At 38.1% G+C, this 25,218-nt stretch overlaps 1 long non-coding RNA gene across 2 annotated transcripts in view; it reads right to left on the minus strand.

The window, feature by feature from the left end:
* The window catches only part of LOC134516102 (uncharacterized), an 84,506-nt gene that overhangs the window by 11,396 nt on the left and 47,892 nt on the right, over nucleotides 1-25,218 (minus strand). For both annotated transcript variants that reach the window (XR_010071219.1, XR_010071218.1), the window contains exons 4-6: nucleotides 15,664-15,745; nucleotides 1,212-1,309; nucleotides 160-480 (exon numbers count right to left, since the gene is read on the minus strand). This is a non-coding gene — a long non-coding RNA (uncharacterized LOC134516102). The remainder of the gene's footprint in view (nucleotides 1-159; nucleotides 481-1,211; nucleotides 1,310-15,663; nucleotides 15,746-25,218) is intronic.

Here is a 25,218-nt window from a genome sequence, read left to right on the forward strand (position 1 = left end):
TCGTTAAACTTTAGACAAAACAAATAAATATTCTCTATGGGACACAATTACAATTGTTCTATCTGAGGATAAGAACATATAACATGCTATGGATATTGGCAGCATTGCGTAAATGACGGAGAGTATCTAGATTTCTTCTGAGAAATCCAGAGCACTTACCATTCTGGTGAAACATAAGGGAAACCGAAGAAATCTATTATCTTCATAAAATAGGTCACATAAAGTACTCATTATTTTCACCAGAAGTTTTCCAGTACGGACGCACAAGGAATTTTAATGTTGTCTAATGTTATGCCTATGTGAGTCAGGCATTCCACCACAACGTGCTCATTGCCTGACTTCATACAGCAATTCTGCAAAATCAGCCATATGCTTGAATATTGATGCACTTAACTCAGTTGAACGGAGCAGGATTTAAGTGTTAGTCATTTTTGCAACTGTGCATTTATTAGACCGGTGCTTTCATAAACTGAAGAGTCTCTGTGATTAAAAAAGAAGAAAACATATGCATTGAATACAGTATTACAGCGTACGTACATTTCACCCCAAGAATAGTGCTTGTTGCCCGTCAAGGACAATAGTTTCACAGAAGAACAAGATGTCATAGTATGAGATCATCAAAACAGAATACAAGCAAAAAGTAAACACTAATTATGTGAAGCATCTTTTTCATAGGTAAACTAGTATTTAAGATTTATAACTTCCTTTATATGTGAAAATTTAATTTTCAACTGAAAATCAACCAAAAGCCAATCAACTGAAATAAGACTGCTAACCTGTTTTGCTTGTTTTACTTTCAATAATTATTACAAATTTAATTCCATATCCCTATTAAATTTAGTAATTAAGTGAATCAGGATATGGTGTCCACCAAATAGTCTTTTGGGTTTTTTTTTAAATGTAGCTTTCAAACATGAAATATCTAAAATTCCAACATCTAGTGTCACTTTTTAAACAAGAGGTTATTTCTTAAAAACAGCTTCTAATTTTTTTATAATTTATTTTCCTCTTAAGCAGTTTTCCTCTGCTAACATCCAGAAAGTCTTGGGAAGATCATTTACTTTAGTATAGCTCTTTGTTTTTCTTATTCTGATGACTTCTTTTCCCACTACTTTTATATTATTATTAAATACCATTTGCTTTTTCTTCTTTGTCTTTTACTTCTTGGATAGAACCATACTATGAAAATACAACAGAGAAATACTACATACCTGTTTCCTTCTGCTCTGTTCATTTACTAGAAACATAACAATATGGGTATTGTTGCTATTACTCTTACGTAGATTTGGATTCCACTTAGATTTCAGATCTTTTAATAGCACAGTGTGATGAAAAAAAAAACAGGAATAGGAAAATTATTTCTTTTTTGAAAAGTTAGATCTATACACTATATATATTTTTAGATTTTATATACATTGTCATTTATTTTCAACCTGTATGCAGTGAATCTCCGTATTAAAGATTATAGGAATAGATAACACACATCACAGATTCTTCACATGAATCAGCTTCTAAATATTCCTTTCATTCAAAGCACTTCTTAATCAGTTTAGTCTAAAGAGGAAAAACTGTTCTGTCTTCTTCGCAGCTGAACATTAATGACACTTTAGAAATGATATGACAAAACAGAGCTCTCACATGTGTCACTTATGCTGACAAATACTATTCTTGCTGGACTCCAGGGCCAAAAAATCCAACTAAAGGTGCCATTCATAAGAAGATACCCTGCATAATAAAAATTTTTACAGTATACATTTTAAGAGCAATTTTTCATAAATACAGGATCTCAGAGTGGTTATCAGAATATATCTAACCTGTCTGATTCTGGTAGAATCTGCTGGTAATATTTCGAGACTGTGATCTCCTAGAACATAAGTTTTATTTTCATGAAAGCACTTGGGGGAAAAAGCAAAACAACCCACATCTTTTCCTCCGTGATTACATTTTTAAATCATTCTTCAATGGAAAGGGCAAAACAATGGTTATTATATAATCTTATGTTTCTCTCTGAACAGACTGGCTTCACCCATGAAACTGGACTAATTGCCGCTCATCATCCCTGAGCAATATTAGGGCCATTTACTAGGAATGTAGCAACGTAAAAATTCTCCTGCTTTTCTGTAAATGAAGGATACACTTCAGTTCCAATTGTTTAGCTTTATAATATTTTTATGATGAAATAGTGCAGTATATAAAAATATTTAAGGAAAAATTAAATACATGCTCTGTTTCCTATATCATTAAGTATTTGAAGGCTGTGAATGTGTTAATGCCATTTCCTCGTAATTATAAAAACAACAAAAATGCAGGGCCCAAAATCAGAAAAGAAAAATTAAACATTTAAGCACCTTTTAAAAATCTTGTAATATAACAAAAGAAGATGGATTAGACTTAATTTTTAAAAAATAACAGATTTAAATTGTCTCTGAATACTTCAAAGTCATGAAAAAGAAAATCCAGTGCCTAAAATACTAGGTAATATACAAATTGTTTGCTGCCATGGAAACTGACAAGTTTAGAGATGCTTGACTTTCTGTGTGTAATTTTAATATACCTTTCTTATATGGATTTCATGAATTTTATTTTTTATATTAGACCTTTATGTAAAAATAGTTCCTTCCTGATGACTACTCTTGGATAGTCATCCATAACCTGTTGTGAGGATGAACAGTATGGAAATTTCAGAGGCTTAAATTCTTGTAACATTAGTTATTATTTTTAAAAATGTATTTTAAAATCTAGTGCTCTTCTATAAGAAACTGAACTCCTTTAGATTGGCGAGCTAAGGGGCATTCACCTAAACTGGTAATAAATGACATCTGAGCATATTCAAACTGCCAATGACTTTTTTAAACAGCCCTTTTGCTAGATTTTGCCTTTAGATCTTTAAACTGTTCCTAGCAAAGCTTCATCTTCCATTTATACCACCAAATGTACCACCACTCGTTACAGGAGTGTCAACATTGCAGAACAAGTTTTGGCAAGCTGACTATGCAATACTCATTCAGCACCTATTGCCTATTAATGCAAATCACCCGACCCTCAATCAATATTATTGATATAAGTAACATGATACATACATTACTTGTAGGGATACTCAGAAAATAACATTTCTGTATTGCAAGATTTAAGAAACATAAGAACATTGTTTGAATTACTTTCAAAATGAAACCTAACCTTGTCCCTCCCAAATGTAAGAAAAAGCAGCAACCTAACCTAACCACCAGACAGCCTATTTGGGAAATTCTAGTGGAGTTTCATTCCTATCTTGACCCAGAATAAGCACCTTACCTCATCATCCCACGTTTACACGTGACTGTTATGATAATCAGGCTATTTTCATATTATCTTTTGTCAAAAAAAGAGAGGGTAAAGTAAAATAAAGCATTTCAGTTTTCACAGTGTAATATTGTTAATTGAAAAGCTTTGTCAAAATCACCACTTCTCTAACTTATCATGAAAACATTACCACTCCCTACCTTATCCAGACATTTCACTTCCAGAGCAAGTTTCCTTCCGCTTTGAGGATAAAATACAAGTAGTGCATTTATCCAGCTTCTAAAAACCACATTCAAATTCACAGCATTATTTTAGAGGAAATAATTCTATTCTAATGATTTTGTGCAGCGTTTTCTGGATGAGAAAAATAAATTTTTTAGGAGGTTTCTGAAACCAAAGTTCGCCCTTATGTGGAAGTTGATGGGTGTACGAGAAGTCAGGTAGCTGCTCTGTTGCTTAAGTATGTGCTTAATATTTCGAAGTTTAAATAACATCCTCTACACTTCCTTAAAAGAAGATGTGGTTTTGCATCATATGAAAAGAGCAAAGACAGACTGGAAGACGGCTGATTTTCTTTCTCTACTCACACAAGAAAAGCTGACCCTCTCACATGTCTGAAGAAGGTACACATGCATATAAATTGTGCTGATTTTATCATTTTAGCTTGAAGAACACAAAAGAATTCACAAGCTTTCCAAGGAGAAATTATAAAAATGTCTAACTCACTTCACAAAGTTTTCTTCAATGTTTCAGGCCCAAAATATCATCATTACAACTGTTCTCTGAAAAGGTAGTGTTACTAAGACTTCTGTTTATTTTTTTTCTACAAAAAATGATCTAGGCAAACAGTAGCATGAAAAAAAGGCTGCTTCATATAAATAAAATTTAGTTTATTTTTTCCACAAGGAATCAAAAAAATCTATAGAAAATTTAATAATTTTCAGTACAAAAATGGTGTGACATTAAAGTTGTTCTCATTTATCTTTAAAAATATATTCTTATGTATTTGGGTTTTCTACTTTTAAAAATTATCACTGTCTCCATTTGTATTTCCTAAGAAATGCCAGCCCTGGGAATCGCAAGAATAGAATAAGAAGCAGGACCTGCTATATTTACTCTGCTGTCTAAATTCGGATTTTGCATGTATTTTACCCTAAATAGTTTGATAAAGCCAAAGCTACTCTCATTTCCAAGCTTAGTTACCAATTTACAAATTCTAATTTTTTTCTTTCTAGTCACATGACACAGCAATGTGGCTTCAAAAGGAAAATAAAACTAGCAAAAGAAAAAGAAGGTGTAAAAAAAAAAAAACCAACCCAGTGGTGCCCTTTTCCCCCACTATATTGAGGTGGTCTGCGTGCTTACTTCAAGCTTTGGACGTACAGGACCAAAGACATAGAGCAAGTTATCCCATTTCCTTGGCTATTACACCATTTCATAAAGCATATGAGACTACTCTCACCTCTCCCATTAATTTTAAAATCAGTAAGATTCAGTCAGTTAGGAATTGGCATGCAAGACAGAAATATTCAATGCAGATCCAAAATGGGAAAGATTTGGAAAGCACAGATAGCTAGGACCCAAACAGGGACACTGTTTTCATAGTGTACATCATTCTTTCCTTGATACATTCAGGTTTTGCATTATACATTGAAGTTACCTATTTAATTTCACCAGGTTTATAGGTGCTTCATCACTAAAGGCAGATGCAGAGTCTAATTTTTGGTACTGAGGAGTATGAATTGAAGATACCTACATAAGCAGACTCATTCTTTTACTGCAAATTGCACTACTTTGAGCTGAAATAACGTAAACCTGGTTTTGACTCTACCCTATGAATCCAGTGCATAATATACATATAGACATATATGTATAGAAAGTCTTAGTTCAAGCTTTAAGAAGGTAACGGGTCTCAGGCTTAGCCAGAAAATACTGCAGTAGGTTCTGGTCTGTTATTTGAAGAAGGAGCAGAATATCGTAAGGAACACTTTTTCAGGAGTCCTCTTTGAGAAAGCTCAGAAATGCACTGCTGGGGAGAATTTCTGCAGGTTGGGATGTGATTGCCTCTCATTGTACTGACCTGCCAGAGAACTAGAAACTGCTGCTTAGTTTCTGTCTTACATTGGATTCCTCAATACGTGCCTGCCTTCAGGGAGAAAAAAAGGCAGTGCTTTTACATGGAAGATTCGAAGCTTTGCAAGAAATCTGCCCAATTATCCAACTGTCATCCTTACAAAAAGTTACATTGAGTTCAAATAAACATAAATACTGGGAAAATTTACAAATAGTTAATATTTTTTACCTACAGTTATATAGGTGTCTAATTATTTAAAAAAACCCCAAACAAATAGTTGCATTCACATCTAGCAATGCAATGCCATTTTATGTAAATAATAAAATTTACACTAGGATGTCAGATATTTATCCAAAAAACCTGATACTCTAAGTTAAAAATATAGACATGAACTATGAATATGTAAAGACTTTTTTCCCCTTAATGAACAAATAGCTGCAGGCACATTTGATGTAAAAAAAAACCCACAAAAAAAAGATTAAAACCCTATATTGTAGAACTGAACCCCAAATGAAAACCACATAGAAATAACGATGCAAATATTACATTTACAATCATTCAGAAGTATACTTTATAAGGAATTAGGTATCTGGATTCTTTTGAAATGTATGAAAGCGTTTTGGGAAAAAAAAATCCTTAATTATCGACATAACAGGTTTTAAATGTTGACAACTAAGGCTCTAAGACAAAACACAATTCATTCTAAGACAAAAGACAATTTCATTGCTAGCTTCCACGCTTTAAACCTTATAGATCTAATACTGAATGTAAGAGAAGATGGTAATTATTTTTCAGAGAAAATGAACTTAAAAGTTCACCTTTGTAATCAGAGCAACTGATGAAATTCTGTTAAGAAGCTGTATTGAAAATGGAAATTACTTAACACGTGGTACAAAAAACCACAAATGAATACATTATCTTCTTTAAAAGAGATATTTTTTAGTATTAATAAACTGTGTTTTACAGGAAATTCTTTATGAGAACATCTACCACACTTGGTCCATCAATTGCTTCTTAACAGCCATAACATAAAAGTCATCAAAAAAGCCTCAACAGCAGTCCATGCAACAAGAGAAATTTCTTCTTTCTTTATTTCAGTTTTAATATTCAATGATCTAATGAAGTTCTCATCATCTTGAGATCTCTACAGTCTTTGAATTGCCTTTAGCTTCATAGAGTGGTTGAGAGTATGCCTATGTTACAGTTTCAGTCTGGATCAGGAAAGTGCTTTAAAAACTAACCATCTCTATATACTATGTCCTGATACGCTTTGTAGCACAGTCTCAGGGCACAACCCGCTTCATTTCAAGTGAAACTAAGCTGAAGATGTCTGTCAAAGGTACATCCAATGAACTCCAGTCACTGATGCCGTTCCGTCCGTGAAAGCAGGCTGAAGACAATCTGAAGTAACCCCACATGAAACATGCTAACGGTAGATGTCAAGTTATTGACAACTGCTTTGATTTACAAGTCCATTTCTATTGTACTTCCTTACTTTCTAAAGTTGACATAACATACAAGATTCCCCACTTCAGCTCTCTGGAAATTTTCCATGTTACAGGACAATCAATGAAAAATACTTATGCTTTTCTCTAGAGAACACTCAAGTTCTCTTTGCTTCTCGCTACCTTTGAGCACAAGTACCTAGCAAAGGTTTAAATAGCAGGAGCCTAGTCCTGTGCCTCTAAGAGAGAGCAGTGAATAGCTACAATACATGAAGAAGAAAAAAAATAATAATCATAGAGTGCTGGTAATCAGGTAGTATATCTATAAAATGCTAATAAGTGATAGGCGTGCTTTATGCATCAACTGTTTAACCAGAGAGCAAAACTGAGTGGAAAATCTCCACCATGGAAAGCAGAAGTACCACATGAATTTTGGTTTTGTTAAACAGCAGCAATGTTTTCTACTGTTATGATCCCACAAGTAAGAAAACACTCTGTATAGAGCTTGCAGTCTAAATAGCCGGAAGAATGACAAGACCAAAGAAAGGCAAAGAAGAATGTTTAAGTAAGCTATATTCATTGATGATAGATCCAAACAGGAAAATTAGCACTTAAAACCTAGCCATTTCACGTTTCAGTGTCTGCTTACGCTTAGCCTGAAAAATGGAATCCAAGCCTCTGAGTTAAGCACTGTATAGGGGAGAATTTGGTCTTTTTGAAAGTTGTCAGATTTCCTACAGAGTAATAATAAAAAATTTGCAATAACTAGTGAAAAATACTGAACAAGAGATACTTTTGAATTTATGCCTTTCTGCAAGGGCTCAGATATGTATCTCGGGACGAAGGCAGGTGCCTCTGTTCAATTAAGCTTGATAGCCTAAAAATCTCTGATGATGTTTCAATACATCATTTAAAGGAGATGTGAAAAGTACATGTAATACTTCAGTAGAAATCCAGGAATGACAACATCCAGTTTCAAGGGAACACAACTTGGTCATTGCTAAAAAAACCACACAATGGCAATTCCCTACTGCACCCCATTCAGTTCCTGCTAACAAATGGAAAAAGGGAGGAATAAAGAGGCTGTGAATTCTCTCTGTATATACAAAAAAGCAACAATACATGCACGTAAGAGAGGACCTCAGGTGTGAATCTGTTCTAGGAAGAAACAATACTGACCATTTCTGCATATATGGACATGCACCTTTCTATTTTCACATTGCAGGAGGGTTCTCATCTTTCACAGAAGAGTTCAGCAAGGAGAACTGCTCCTGGGGAGGAAACTTAGACTACCTGCACACATCAAGTTAAAGGTGTTCATCAGAGCACTCTGCTTAGAATAGGGCCAAATAAGATACAGGGGCGAGGTGGGCATCTCTGTCCTCTAGAAGGTGTGGCCCCTGTACAGGAAATACTTCAAGATTTACTAGACCACAAAGAGAAGACTGTTGCCAGTATGTCCTGTGTCCTAACTGTCTTACCAGTGTGGCCAAGTATTGTGAAAAGTGGAATGACTTTTCTAAGGTACTGAAGAAAAAAAGTGTTGTACAGAGAAATATTATTTCAAGAGTCTCTTTACAGATGTTTCTGACAGGATTCATAAAGCTTCTGGCCTAGGAGCTATTTATTCAAACAAACAAAACAAGCATAGCAGAAAAGCATATAATCAAATGATTAGTAAAACAGGCAAAAAAAAAAAGCCCCAATCCTCTCCTTTATTTATTTAGCAATGCATAATGCTATTTATAGAAAAATGCAAATATTCTAGGATTAATTCACCATACTGCCCCACAAACAATGTGAGAAATTGTTAAATGGCAAGAAAAATGTGAAACATGCAAAAATTAAAGGAAGCATTGTGGTGATTATGCAAATGCAAACATCATTAACCAGCGTAATTGTAGAAATGTGTTCTTTTCAGTTGTGCATAAATGTTTCATAGTCAACTCCCAAAAACTCAGAAGAAAATTCTTGCACATTTGATTTGTTCTAAAACACTGAACATAACTTTCATACTACTTGACCTTATAACCTACTGGTTACTTGACCTCTGGAGAAATAATGGTCTTCTGGAGATGCAATGAATTTATTAAACTTTCATTTTGGATTAGCAGATCACAAAACAAATTGTCTACAAAAAAAAAAAATTGTACAGTAAGTATCTCTTACTCTTGCAATTAAATATTGGGCCACATAATTTCTTTGTTACATGATTGTATACAAGGAAGTCGAAAGATTTCAAATGCGAATGGAGAGGTTAGAATTCTCTTTTTTCTGTCATGGAACCAACAGTTCTTGGGTCAATCTCTTTACAGAGAATGAGGGCATCTATCGAAACAGCTGAAGTGTTCTGTGAAAAGTAAATATCATTTTTGTATTGTGAATGCAGGAAGATCACCTAGCATGAGAAGAAAAGAAGCCTCACGGCTTCAAAGAGGAAAAAAATAATTGCAATAATATATGAAATTACATCAAACACTATTATTATATTTAAGAGTAACCAATAATACATCAAAAACATTCAAACTTCCTTAAAAAAATTGCTTAGAGTCACTCATCTGCAAGTAGAAAATTATACAACGTCACTCATCTCTACACTGATTCAAGCAGATGAATTTCCAAGGGAATGTCGCGTTTTAGTCAGGTCAGAAACTGTAAATGTTACTGTCTTACATTAATTCTAACTCACAGTGTGTTACAAAGATCTAGTTATATAAACAACACTTTTTAGACAATTAATAAATTTCTCTATGCAGAATGGCTTTTTTTTAAGGGATTTTTTTTCTGTTTGAGGTATTCAAATATCATTCTGATTCACATTCAATATCAAACTGATTAAAAAAAATCTTTGCTTTCTCTGCAAAGTTACCTATATGTTCTCATTGAATGTCTATATATTTGTTAACTTTACTATCTTTATTTCAACCTGTATTTGTTTTGCTGTCTGATTTTATGGCAGTAAAATTGTCTCAAGTTTGTCTCAAGACCCGCTTTCTCAAGAGCTAAATCTAACAGTGGTTTAAATTGCTTGCTGTAATCAATTATCTTCTCATTTTTTGTCTAATGATTTTACATCGCAATTTTTAGAAATAAATGAAGAATTCTGCCTGAAAAGTGAAAAAGGTGCAGAGAGGATGGCAAAGCAGAAATATTTTGTCTCCGGGACTGAACAACCAAAAAGGATCTTTAATGGTGTACACTCCAGAGCCACTTAATTGAGGCAAATGGGACAAAGAGCAAACTACCAGAGAGCAATCATCTCCAAGTTTGTTAATATCTCACAGGAAATATTGAGTGACAGCTAAACTGCCTTTTTTTTTTATCCTTGGGCTGTTCTGTCACTTCTCTCTCTTATTACCCACCTACTCCCATCTCATTTTCCTGTTTCTCTGGCATCTGTCTTGCTGTGACTTGACTTTAAAAATGTGTACTAAGTATTTAAACTGCATATGAGGTCTTTAGCATTAGCAGTTGTTAAAGCTTTATTCATAATGGCGACTTAGCTCTGTAATTCTGAAAAGCAGCTGCGACTCTTTGGCTTTCCTAGGCAATTATATGGTTAATACTTTGTAATATTCATTATATCAATCATATTTTTTAATTAATTTGCACATGATATTGTTCCAATTTATTATTATATATAAGGATCCTAAGGCATCTATACGGATATCAACATTTAGCAAAGCTGAAATTCTGAAATAATATAAATGAAAAAGCTGCTCCTATTTTACCCTCAAATGCTTTTTCATTCTTCAAGCTATGAATGCACTGCATGAAATCCATCAACGTAGTGCTTTGGTCTCGATTCACTGGAAGTTATAATGGTTAGAGAAGAAAGCAGGACCACAAATTATTTTGTTAGGAAGCTCAGTTTCTCCTCAGTGTAACACAGGCGTCTCACTGAAAACAGGTGCAGTATTTCAACATGCTTTCAGACAGCAAAACATTCTGCTTGATGCAATGGCAAAGCAAACATTATGAACCATGATTACAGACAAATGTTAAATCATTTTGACTACAAGAATAGGGACATCTGCCAGAAATCACAAAACCACAGAACAGTTTGGGTAAGAAGGGACCTTTAAAGATCATCTAGTCCAACCCTCCTGCAATGAGCAGGGACATCTTCCACTAGATCGGATTGCTCAGAGCCCTGTTCGACCTGACCATGAATCTTTCCAGGGATGGGACATCTACCACCTCTCTGGGCAACCTGTTCCAGTGTAAAAAATTTCTTCCTTATATCTAGTCTAAATCTAACCTGTTTTAGTTTAAAACCATTACCCCTTGTCCTATCATAACATGCCCTACTAAAAAGTTCGTCCCCATCTTTCCTGTAGGTCCCCTTTAAGAACTGAAAGGCCACAATAAGGTCTCCCGGAGCCTTCTCTTCTCCAGGCTGTTCAGGCTGTTGTTCAACCACAACTCTCTCAGCCTGTCCTCATAGGAGAGGTGCTCCAGCCCTCTGATCATTGTTGTGGCCCTCCTCTGGACTCACTCCAACAGGTCCATGTTCTTCTTGTGCTGAGGACTCCAGAGCTGGACACAGTACTCCAGGTGGGGTCTCCAGAGAGCGGAGTAGAGGGGCAGAATCACCTCCCTCGACCTGCTGGCCACACTTTTTTTAATGCAGCCCAGGATACAGTTGGCTTTCTGGGCTGCAAGCACACATTGCCAGCTCATGTTATGGTTTGGGCCAGGTTGGCCAATGACATGACAACAGATGCTCTCCCCCACCTCACACTCCCAAGGAGAGGAAGAGGAAAGATAAAGAGAAAACCTAAATTACTTTAATGAAATAGTAATAATAAAAAAGGAAATAATGAAAAAGATGCAATATATACAAATATACACAAAATCATATCAAGCTCCCAGGGAAATGTCACCAGCAGGCACTGGGAACGTTCCAGGCTGGACTCAGTGACAAAGTGGAACTGGAACACACTGACCGGGATCAAAAGGCAGACGAGCTGACAGCATCCTCCTCAGACATCAGCCACTGAAGAAAGAGAGACACTGAAGAAGAACCCAATGGAGAAGAGCCAGCCTGACCCCTCTGCTCCCTCAGCTTTGACACCGAGCATAGCAGATGGGACGGAGCACCCCATTGGTCAGTTTGGGTCACCTGACCTGCCCACAGGGTAAACACCTGAGTCAGCTGACCCTGGTTGCCACGGCAACGAGTGTGAGCAAGGGCCTCTCTCACTGAACAGAGAACTGGCTCTGCTTTACCCCACGCCAGAACACGTGTCCAGCTTTTCATCCACCAGTACCCCCAAGTTCTTCTCCACAGGGCTGTTCTCAATTCCTTCATCCCCCAGCCCGTATTGATACTGAGGGTTGCCCCAACACAGGTGCAGGACCCTGCACTTGGCCTTTTTGAACCTCAGGAGGTTCACATGGGCCGACTTCTCGAGCTTGTCTAGGTCCCTCCAGATGGCATCCTGTCGCTCAGGCATGCCAGTCGCACCACTCAGCTTGGTGTCATCTGCAAACTTGCTGAGGGTGCACTCGATCCCACTGTCTATGTCATTGATGAAGATATTGAACAGTACTGGTCCCAATACAGACCCCCGCGGAACACCACTCGTCACTAATCTCCATCTCACTTTTCAAATGTGGCTTGGCAACTACATCAGCCAATTCCCTCTGAACTCTGGAATGCATCTTGTCAGGTCCCATAGACTTCTGCATGTTGAGGTTTCTCAGGTGGTCACGAACCTGATCTTCTCTTACAGTGGGAGGGACCTTGCTTCCCCAGTCCCTGCCCTGTGGCCCATCCACTCTACAGGTGAGGGAAGAGAGGTTGCCAGCAAAGACTGAGGCAAAAATGTTGTTGAGTACCTCAGCCTTCTCCTCATCCATTGTTATCATTTGCCTTGTCTTGTTCATCAGACACATACGCTTTCTCTGACATTCCTTTTCTGGCTGACATACCTGTAGAAGCCCGTATTATTTTTCTTTGCATCCCTTGCCAAGTTCAGCTCCAGCTGCACCTTGGCCTTCCTGACCTTATCCCTACACAACCGGCCACCATCCCTATACTTTTCCCAGGACACCTGTCACTGCTCCCACTGCCCTGTGCATCTCTTTCTTGCCCTTTAGTTTGACCAGCAGGTCTTGACTCATCCGTGCCTTCCTGTCTTCCTCTTCTCTTGCCTTCCTTTCCTGATTTCTTACACGTGGGGATCAAGAGCTCTTGTGTTCTATGGAAAGCATCCTTAAAGTTCAGCCAGCTCTGTTCTGCTCCTCAGGGCAGTTTCCCAGGGGGTCCTACTGACTAATTCATTGAAGAGCTGGAAGTTTGCTTTCCTAAAACGCAAGGTCCTCGCTTTACTCTTCACCTGACCCATATACCTCAGGACTGCAACTCCACCAGTGCATGATCACTGAAGCCCAGGCTGCCTCCAATCTTCATGTCACCAATCAGCTCACTTGCATTGGTGACCAACAGGTCCAGTATCGCATCCGCTCCTGGTAGGGCTGTCTATTACCTGGCATAAGAAGTTATCTTCAATGCATTCCAGGAGTCTCCTGGATTGCCTACAGCTTGCCACGCTACTTTTCCAGCAGCTGTTGGAGTGGTTTAAGTCCCCCAGCAGGACGAGGGCCTGAGAGCATGATGCCTCCTGTAGCTGGAGTAAGAAGACTCCAGCTCATCAATATGCTCCCCTTGATCAGGCGGCCTGTAGCAGACACCAACCACAAGGTTCCCTTTGTCGCCTCACTCTTATTCTTACCCATAAGCTTTCAACCTGCTAGTGGCAATTCTTCAGAGACATCTCTTCACAGTCTATCCATTTCTTGATGTAGAAGGCAATGCCTCTGCCCCTCCTTCCTCACCTGTCCCTTCTGAACAGCCTGTAGATGCACTCCAGTCATGGGATTCATCACACCAAGTTTCAGTAATGGCAACTGGGTCGTAGTTTTCTAGCAGCATGGTGGCTTCCAGCTCCTCCTTTTTGTTGCCCATGCTGCGTGCATTGGTGTAGAGGCACTTGAGCTGGGCTGTTGACTGTGTCACCTTCTTAGAGGAACACCCCTTAATTCCTTTGCGGTATTTCACTGGTGTTTCCCTCCTGGCTCCTACGACCTCAGGAGCCCCTGGCTCATCTCTGTAAGACTTCAAGTACGATGCAGTGTAGCCAGCAAGTCTCAGAGCAACAGGCTGAGGGCCCTCGCTAGCACCACATCCCTCTGAACATGGCGTGTCATTCCACAGCTTGTCATGGGCAAGTCTGGTATTATCTCCCTCCGCCTTCAAGCCTAGTGTAAAGCTCTGTCCATGATCCCCGCTAGGTTGTGAGCAAAGACCCTCTTCCCCCTCTCAGAAAGGTGAATCCCATCTGACACCAGCAAGCCTGGTGCCATGTAGGCCATCCCATTATTGAAAAAAAAAACCTGTGTTTCAAAAACTGTGTTATCAAAAAACCCAAAAATCTGAGTATGTAGATCACTTAACTAAGAAGTAAATGCACTTCCTAATATTTATATTCACAAGATTCCATGTGGTGGATCAGAAACTTCGGTTTGTTTTACAGACCTCTTCTGATGTGTTACTTTTGATACAAAATTAAGTCTGAAGCTGTAATCACAGAATATTCCACTTCACCAAAATCTTCATATTATGTCATCTCCACTGCTGGGCAAGAATTAGGTTTTATTTACTTGCAAGAATTTTTTTGAGAAAATTGCATACACGGATTTCTCTATGATCTGCCATTGCATATGAGTAAGTTGTGATCAGCAAACAAGTATTTATGTGTGCATATGTTTAATGGATAATGATACACCTACATACAATTCTAGATGGATTGTCTCCAACTAAAAAGCTTTAGTCTATGTGTAAGTAACCTGCTATGCTTGCACAAAGCATATTTTCATGATTGCATCTAAACATATGATTTTATTGATTAATGAAAAACGTTACCATCTCTTTCATGCTCCTAAAAGATTTCTTTCTGCAATTGCTATAGGAATCAATATCTCTATTGTGAATATTTTTTGTGAGATTAAGTTATCTCCACGGGGAAAATTTTGGAGTTTCTTCATGTTTCAAAACTAGTTCAATAAAACAAGCACTATCTCATCTATGTAGAATCAAACCTCTAAACTAATCTGAAATAATTCAGGACTATTTGATGACTGTTTTCTCAGTATTGAGAAGAAAAAACGTTCAAAAATTGAAAAATTATAACAGATTTACTATATTGATGTATAAGTTTTATCAAAGCATATCAAGTTTCTTTGTTTTACTTCTTAATATTTTTCCTTTGATTCATCTTTTTTCTCTATTTTTCTGCTTCATTCCAAACTGGCTTTTGATTTACTTGATTTTTTTTTTCTGCTGTTCAGACTTGCTAAAGTGCTCTTGTCAACAGTTCAGTGGTTGAATGAAGCAAAGTGTTAGTTAACAGTGTGAGAGCTTGGTGTGCTGTCAGAAAAGGGCAGGCCATTAACTTGTGAAATTTTGCTTTCAATGTTCCACAGCCCTAGTGCTGGCAGAACAAATCTCACTGATGATTTACTATTAAAATTACAAATGGCATATGAATTTATGACACTTTGTAATTAAGCACCACACTTCTGCCTAGAGCAGTTAAGATGGCAGACTATGGAAGACGGTTTATTACACACACCAAAAAAAAAAAAAAAGAGCTAATAAAAAAAAACACAGTAAAAAAAAAGAAAAGAAAAAACACAGCCACACTGAAGAGCACCTCCTTTTCACCAGGAGCATTAAGCGTGTCAAAGGACTGCAATCTTGGCATCACAATCCTATCTTTAGATAATCAGAGCGGTCAGTACCTGATTGCAACAACTGTGTTAATTGCTACAGTTAAATGAACAATAAAATCAGATTACCTTGAATGTCAAAAATAAATATTGTGTGATTCCAGTCCTGACAAGAAAGGAAAGTGACACCTCTGAATTGCACTGGAGATCCCTGAAATGACAAAGATCTTTTAAGATGATAAATATTATGTAATGGTAGGGTACATTACATGCTATTTTTCTGTCTCGAAAAATGGTACATCATTGCATCTGAAACCCTGCAACAGTCTCAAGTCTAGTAACTTCAAAACATTTGCGTGACTTGTAATTTGTGTCATTACCTGAAGTTACCTTCTAACAACTACTAAATAGTTACAGGGTTATTTGGTACAAATGAACAGCGCTCACTTTAAACAGACCTGCTGTGCATCTGCTGATAATGTTGTGGCTGTGTTTTTTCTCTCCTGCCAAATTTCCTCAAATTTTTAGATACGTTTTAAAATAAACAAAGGTATGACACCCTACAAACCTTGTATTTCTATTGTTCAGGTTGATTTTGAAATATTATGTCATGCATTTTTTACTACAACCATTAATTTAATTCCCTCTTTTCATTGTTGCTGCCTTTAGATTTGACACTTCTTAATATGTACATCTCCTGTTACAAATAAAAGAAATCACTTGGCCACTGAAAGTTATGCTGAAGAGCAGCTACAGAATGGAAGACTTAATAGTAAATAACTACAGTGGTGGATTAAATTATTCATATTGATTATATTTTATTTTGTCATTCTTCCCATCTACTCTGCTTTAAAGCTTCTGTTTCACCTACATGCTCCATCTTATTTAAAGTTATATTGTGAATTCTTCAGGATGGACATGTATTTTTGTGATTTTTATTAGTTTCCTGAGTCTATCAGAATATAAGTATGCCCAAAATTCAGCAGCATTAAATCAAACTTTAGTAATCAAAGAAGCAAACTTACTTGCTGAAATATGGAACTCTGAAATTGTGAAAGTCACATTCCCAAATTAAAAAAGGTAAGACTTTAACTGGCAGGGAAATCAAATGACAAAAGTTCCATTTCATTCAGTAGTAAAGGAGACAGATTTTTTCAGTAGGTCCTATGTATGGAAAGGTACAGAACAAATAATTTGCTGTATTCAAAGGAATTTTGCAATGAAACCTTGTGCAAGTACTTTGAAAGACACGGACATGTACAGCTACGTAATTTGCAGACAACACTACACTTATGTCTTAAGACTCGCAACAAGAAAAAACTTCCTAGTGTTGAACCTTAAATAAACGGAGAATGCTAGGAAGAATTTACACCTAAAATTCTATATTTCTGTTATTGGGTTTTATTTAATTAAAAGATAAGTACATTCTTAACTTGGGTTTTTTAGTTATAAAATTCTATTGTCATTAGTTAGCAAATAACTTGCAAAACAGAGTCAATATGTAGAGGGAACCTGTCAAAGTTCATTAATAAAATTTTAATTAACATTCAAGTGTAGACCTAGCAAAGGAAGTCAATTACAAATATTCTTTCCAGACCTGTATAGCAGGAACTGTGGGTGACATTTTCATATGTTGTTACATTAAAAAAAAAGGGAAAAAACCCCAAACAAACAAGGCGCTAAACTGGCAGCAAGAAGTTTGCTTTAAAGGCCTAGGAGTATACTCTGAACAGTAAGTGAAAAAACATAAAGAACTCAAAACACTCGACAGTCTCCTGTTAGTGTATGACTGTGCAACGTATACAGGCTGTCCTTGAAGGCTGATGAGAAGTGAAATGATTGTAGTTATGGGCAACTTTCCAAATCACAAAGCGATAGCCAGAAAGTCATTCCACGGAGCTGTTGTCAACCAGGAAGAGTATGAGTTTAGAAGAAGTTTATTTCACCTTTAAGCATTGATCTGACACACTAAATGATGCGTAATTATAAGGAAATTACAAGTACCATATCAAATTCTTTCGAGGAAACTGTGTTTAGCTTTTTTTGGTTCATTTATAAAAGATTTTTTAAGATGAGGAAAAGGAAACTGGAATAGGAGAATAGATAACGGTAATTATGATTAAAGAAGCAGCAGGCGATCAATGTAGGTACTTTTATTTTGGCATCATGTAACCTTTAAATATCTCTTGTGGTGTTTTTTTTAAATATCAGTCTATAATGATTTATTTTTAAACATCATTATTCCATGTTTACCACTTTTCTCTCCCATATCTGAGTCTTATGACCATATTTCCTATTATTATTTAAGATATGAATGCTGATATTTTTTTTTGTCACCAGAATCAGAGGAGTTTTTCTTTATAATTCAGACAAATTTACAGCAACTGCTATGAACTGAAGGTTTTTGCAAAAGAACAAAAGAATAAATCAAGTTTTCCAATGAAGCTGACTAAAATTACACAGATTCATGCATACATCTGTTTCTGTATGGACAGTTATGAAGTCATCTGGAATGCAGTTACATGGCCTAGTTTTTAACAGGCTAGTTCTCAACGCAGAAATAGAATAAAGATGTTTTTAACATTTTTAGCTCTTTTGTTTAGACACTAACTGAAACAAGATCAAAACCAACTGAAATATACTGAGTCACGTTTTCTAAAGTCTCGGTAGTTGGTGGTCTGCTGTTGAAAGATTGCCAACTCTTTCAGCTCAGACCAGATCTCATACAAGCAACTGTCAGAAAGGTGCTTAAGAGACAACATTTATAAATGCAAAACTAGACTCTCATTTTCAATTTTTTTTTTCTGACTTCTCACTTACATGGATTGAAAATATAATCATTTCAATCATGGATTGAAAATCTAATCACAACAGAGATCTAGGTTCAGGTTTTAAACAACGGGATTAAGAACGGTAGTTACTAAGTCATTGTAAGCAAATGTAGAGGCCAAAAGTGGACAGATTTCATAGGTGAGAATCAAATATGGGAACAAAGGGGTACATCCAGGACAGAGCACTGGAGACAAGCTACCTGCAACATCAATGCAGGAGACAAAAACAGAGATAATGCTGGTGTTCTGCCTGTCACTGAACAACACTGAGTGTCTATGTTAGCGTGTAAGAAGTGCGCAAGCATACCTGAAATACCACCTAGCTTCCTGATTCGGGGGTCAGGAATGTTTTGAGTTGGATGTGATATATCCTTTTTAATTAGTTCCCTTTGATAAAATTTTCTGAATATATAGCCATTTTGAATCCAATTTAATTTTCTGTAGACACTGTATTTTGTATAAAGTATTTTGGTTGTACAATTCCACATCTTGATTTCAGTTAGTTTGATTATTTCTATGTTTCTAAAGCAATGAGCTATTACTTCATTTTTATTCTTTTCATGATTTGACCGATGACATTATATTCCTTCTAAGGTGTCTTTTCTCTAACCTTCAAAGAGTTTCTGCTCAGAAGCTTTTCCATAACTTTGGTCATCATTGCTATCATTCTTGGAATCTCTTCCAGTCGTGTTACGTCTTTTGTAGTAGAATGAGATGAACAGGGGCAAATAGTATTCTAAATTAATATCCGCATTAGACTGGTTTAGCAAATAAAATGCTGTTCTCACTCTCTGATTTGCCTCTCTTACTTCTCTAATCAGTCTTAACATTCAATTTACTTTCTTTCACTGCCAGTTCCAAGGTACTTAATTGGGTGCCCAAAATTCAGAAAAATAAACAATTAGTGGCCAACTATGAAATTTTTGGTTAAAACATTCCTTGGCATCACATAAAAACTGTATGGCAGAAGGCAGATTTCAAATGCTTTAGCCCTCAAGGCTCTGTGTCCTTTTCCTGTAATCCTCTTCATCACTCACTCCCAAATGTGAAAATTGAGCCAAATGAAACAAGTTCTCATGGAAAACATTCTGCTTACAAAAAGCTTTAATTTTTACACCTCCGTCCTAGCGAAATACTAAAGTATAGGACTAACTTTAAACATGTTATTACACTTAGCAGTAATTTAGAATACCTCATGAGTATCTTTTCCTTATTGAGACAAGGGGAGAAAAAAAGAAAAATCATATTCCGTATGTATACGTCAACAGTTTACAACAAAGTTTCTGATGTATTCTACTGTGGTTGTGGTGTATGTATGGCTTACATACTGTAATCAAGGTATGATACAGACACTGAAAATTATTTTAAGATTTAAATCTTAAAGATTTAAATATGAACTACCCAAGATGATTTTTTCATAATTTACAGGAATTACCTCAGCTCCCCTCACATGTGATGTGTTTATCCATATCCCTTCTGAGTAAAGTTATTGCTGACTCTTGTTTCCCTTGAGGTTACAAGGATAGATACTCCAAATTTCATGTGTGCAGAATATGTTGTTTTCTTTTGATTCCTTTTGCACAATGCTGCATCAGCAGTGAAAGGGACAACAGTAGAGATAAGACTGACCAACTACAATCTTCTTCCTTTTTTTTTTTTACTGTTAAAACTGTGTGGTCATGACAATTTCTCAAAACAGTGTGTGGAATAATTACTAAATTGGCCAAGAATACAAAAATACAGCATTGTTCACATATTAAGGAAAGTCATAAAATCAAGAGGCTTCTGAGGTAGAATACAGCCGCAGCCGGCCCACCAAGAATGCAACATCTGCGATTCCCTGTACAAGGTTGTTTGCGAAACAAGATCAAAATAATGGACACAGTTAATGAAAAGTTAGTTTAAATAAATATGTATATCTATCCTCCACAATCACACACACAAAACATATATACTCCGATTATCCTATATGCTGTAGAAATCAAAAGCAAATATTTACTATGGAAGTTTTTCCTATTTCCTAATGCATAGAAAACATATCTGCTTTATGTAATTTTCATGAGACAGAAGCAAAACTCACGTGTTCAAAACTACCTACAGTATTATATGACTATTTGTTCTCTATCTAGAGCTACTATTTCTGGCAAACATGCATATCAACAATATCATTTGATATACATATATCTAGGAATAGAAGAGATTAATATAAATGGGAAATTGTCTTTTTGTCATTAGCCACTACCTAGTGTTATACCATAATTCCAGAAATCAGATATGTAATTAGATAGTACTGTAATCAACAACTGTATTCTTTTCGTGTATTCTAAATAGTAGCTCTGTATTAGAGATGGTAAAATCTAACTGATCAGTTCAATATTGGAAAATATCTAGAAATATCTATGTAGCTGAAACCTACCTGACATCCTAAATACAAAAGTTTAGTGAGTGTCGTATATACATACATGCACATTTATGTACTGCAATCACACGGATTTCAATTCAGTTAGGGTACTTGAGTAAAATTTGATTTCCTACATACAGTATTTTTGGGAATCTCTTTAATCCAGAGAGACATGGAAAAATGAGAGACACTGGAAAAAAACAACAACTGTGTATCACTCAGAAAACAAAGGCCCATTGAGTTATCATTGAATAAGATAGTAAAGGCTAGAGTCCCCTTTCTGATCGTTATTGTCCTACCATCTCAGTATCATTTATTATTTAACTGTTTTTTAAATGCATAACATCTATACCTTTTGGTAGCAGCTGGAATTTCAACAGAAAAATTACTGCAAGCTGGACCCAGATGGGTAAGAATCAAGTTAAATGGCCTGGAAGCTTGACTTATATGAACACTTATGTTGTCACTATAATTTCAAAGATACACTTTTGTGTTTCAAAACAGCTGACAGTTTTCCACTATGGTACAAGACACTGCTTTTGCCTGCCACTTATGAACCCTAGAGATGGTTGTGTAGTCTTTTGTTTTGTTTACCAAAAGTTGTTGTTTCCAGCTGATTGGTTGATAGGACTTAAGAAAGATAAGCTATTTTTTCGCATGTGTTGCCAATTCCTATTATTCATACCAAGGAGTGTTCAGAATTCTCACTCCTTATCTCTTTCAGGAACAAGAATTTTTCTCTGATACTAAAATAAGCTGAAAGTAAGCATTATTTTCAGCATTATCTGAGGTCCTCAATGGCCATTCATAGGGCAAGTTTTCAAAACTACCCAATTCTTACCTATTCCCCAAATAACTGGTAGCTTTTGAGAAGAGTAGAGCTACACAGAAAGAGTCTGAGTAAGTGTCTGAGTAAGGACCTCCTGGTCAAACTGAAACATGCTTTAACTTTGTCAGCCCTGAAGTGCTCAGGCAGTTGCACTAGATGATTGTTGTAGGACCCTTCCAACTGAAATAGTCTAGTCTAGTCTATTACTGCCTTACCAAACACAAGACAAAAACGCACAGGTAGTGTAGGCAGGGACACACACCTCGGGAAGAAAATAGGGATACTGCCTGGGCATGTAGGGATGGGATCACGAAAGCTAAATCACAGCTGGATCTGAGTTTGGCAAGGGATGGGAGAAGAGTAATAAGGACTTCTACAGGTGCATTAGTCAGAAAAGGAAGAACAAAGAAAATGTACCCCTCTGGATAACTGATACAGGCGATCTGGTGACAACTGACGCGGAGAAGGCTGAGGTACTCAACCATTTCTTGCCTCAGTTTTCACTGATAATTGCTCTCCCTGCATCTCTTGGGTCCATAAATCTCAAGGCTGGGGGAACAAAGTTCCTACTTAAAGTAGGAAAAGATCAGCTTTGAGACCAAATGAGGAACCTGAACATATGCGAGTTCCTATGAGATGCATCCCAGTGTCCTGAGGGAATTGGGAGATGTAGTTGTTAAGCCACTTTCCATCATATTTGAAAAGTTATGGGAGTCAGGCGAAGTCTCCAGTGACTGGAGAAAAGGGAAACGTCACTCATTTTTAAAAGGGGTAAAAAGGACAAGCCTGGAAACTACCAACCAGTCAGCCTAACCTCGATGCCTGTTAAGATCAGGAACAGATCCTCCTGGAAGCTATGTCAAGGCACATACAGGACAGGGAGGTAATTCAAGACAACCAGCATGGCTTCACAAAAGGCAAATCATACCCAACTAATCTGCTGGCCTTCTATGACAGAGTGACTGTATTGGTGCCTAAGGGAATCATAGAATCATAGAATTGCTGAGGTTGGAAGGGACCTTTAAGATCATCAAGTCCAATGATTAACCTACCCTGACAAAAACCACTTCTAAACCATGTCCCTAAGTGCCCCATCTACCCTTTTTTTAAACACCTCCAGGGATGGTGAATCCACCACCTCCCTGGGCAGCCTGTTCCAATGTTTAATAACCCTTTCAGTGAAAAAATGTCTCCTAATATCCAATCTAAACCTCCCCTGACGTAACTTGAACCCGTTTCCTCTCGTCCTATCACTTGTCACCAGGGAGAAGAGGTCACCCCCCATCTCTCTACAACCTCCTTTCAGGTAGTTGTAGAGGGTGATAAGGTCTCCCCTCAGCCTCCTCTTCTCCAGGCTAAACAACCCCAGCTCCCTCAGTCGTTCCTCATAAGGTTTGTCCTCCAGACCCCTCACCAGCTTTGTAGCCCTTCTCTGGACACGCTCCAACACCTCAATGCCCTTCTTGTAGGGAAGGGCCCAAAACTGAACGCAGTACTCGAGGTGGGGCCTCACCAGTGCCGAGTACAGGGGGATGATCACTTCCCTAGTCCGGCTCACCACACTGTTCCTGATACAGGCTAGGATGCTGTTGGCCTTCTTGGCCACCTGGGCACACTGCTGGCTCATATTCAGCCGGCTGTCAACCAACACCCCCAGGTCCTTTTCTGCCAGGCTGCTTTCGAGCCACTCCGTCCCAAGCCTGTAGCGCTGCATGGGGTTGTTGTGACCCAAGTGTAGGACCCGGCACTTGGCCTTGTTGAACCTCATACCATTGGCCTCAGCCCATTGGTCCAGCCTGTACAGATCCCTCTGCAGAGCCAACCTACCCTCAAGCAGATCAGCATGCCCACCTAGTTTAGTGTCATCTGCAAACTTACTGAGGGTGCATTCGATCCCTTCATCCAGATCATTGATAAAGATATTGAAGAGAACCGGCCCCAGCACCGAGCCCTGGGGGACACCACTTGTGACCGGACACCAACTGGATTTAACTCCATTTGCCACCACTCTCTGGGCACGGCCATCCAGCCAGTTTTTTACCCAGCGAAGAGTACACCTGTCCAGGCCATGAGCAGCCAGTTTCTCCAGGAGAATGCTGTGGGAAACAGTGTCAAAAGCTTTGCAAAAATCCAGGTAGATAACATCCACAGCTTTTCCCTCATCCACTAAGTGGGTCACCTTATCATAGGAGATCAGGTTTGATAGGCATGACCTGCCCTTCACAAACCCATGCTGACTGGGCCTGATCACCCTGTTCTCCCGCATGTGCCGTGTAATGGCACTGAGGAGGATCTGCTCCATGACCTTCCCAGGCACCAAGGTCAGACTGACTGGCCTGTAGTTCCCCGGATCCTCCTTCCGGCCCTTCTTGTGGATGGGAGTCACATTTGCCAACCTCCAGTCAGCTGGGACCTCCCCGGTTATCCAGGACTGCTCATAAATGATGCAAAGTGCCCTGGCGAGCACTTCCTCCAGCTCCTTCAGTACCCTTGGGTGGATACCATCCTGCCCCATACATTTGTGCACCTCCAGGTGCTGAAGCAGGTCCCTCACCGTTTCCCTCTGGATTACAGGGGCTTCATTCTGCTCCCCATCCCTGTCTTCTAGCTCAGGGGTCTGGGTACTCAGGGAACAACTGGTCCTACTGCTGAAGACTGAGGCAAAGATGGCATTAAGTACCTCAGCCTTTTCCTCATCCTTGGTCACTATGTTACCGGCCCCATCTACTAGAGGACAGAGATTATCCTTAGTCCTCTTTTTATTGCTAATATATTTATAGAAACTTTTTTTGTTGTCCTTGTCCCAACAGAAGAGCAACTGATGCCATCTATCTGGACTTCTGTAAGGCCTTTGACACAGTCCCACACAACATCCTTGTCACTAAGTTGGACAGATACAGGTTTGATGGATCAACTCTTTGATGGATAAGGAATTGTCTGGATGGCCACATCCAAAATGTTGCAGTCAATGTCTCAATGTCAAAATGGATCTCTGTAATAAGTGGTGTCAATATCTTTATTAATGACTGAGTGCACCCTCAGCAAATTTGCAGATCACACCATGATGAGCGGTGCTGTTGATACTCTAGAGGGAAGAGATGCCATTCAGAGGGATCTTGACAGGTTTGAGAGATGGGCCAATGTGAACCTCGTGAAGTTCAACAAGGCCAAGTACAAGGTCCTGCATATGGGTCAGGGCAATCACCAGTATCCATACAGACTGGGGGATGAATAGACTGAGAACAGCCCTGTGGAGAAGGACCTAGGGATACTGGTAGATGAAATATTGGATATGAGCCAGCAATGTGTGCTTGTAGCCAAGAAAGCCAACTGTATCCCAGACTGCATCAAAAGAAGCACGGACAGCAGGTCGAGGGAGGTGATTCTCCCCCTCTACTCCACTCTGATGAGACCCCACATGGAATACTGCATCCAGCTCTGGAGTCCGAAACACAAGAAAGACATGGGCCTGTTAGACTGGGTCTAGAGGAGGGCCATGAAAATTATCAGAGGGCTGGAACATGTTGCCAATGAAGAAAGGCTGAGGGAGTTGGGGTTGTTCTGCCTGGAGAAGAGAAGTCTTAGGCAGACCTTACTGCAGCCTTATAAGAAAGATGGGGACA

Source organism: Chroicocephalus ridibundus, chromosome 5, assembly GCF_963924245.1.
Source record: "Chroicocephalus ridibundus chromosome 5, bChrRid1.1, whole genome shotgun sequence".
NCBI lineage: Eukaryota > Metazoa > Chordata > Aves > Charadriiformes > Laridae > Chroicocephalus > Chroicocephalus ridibundus.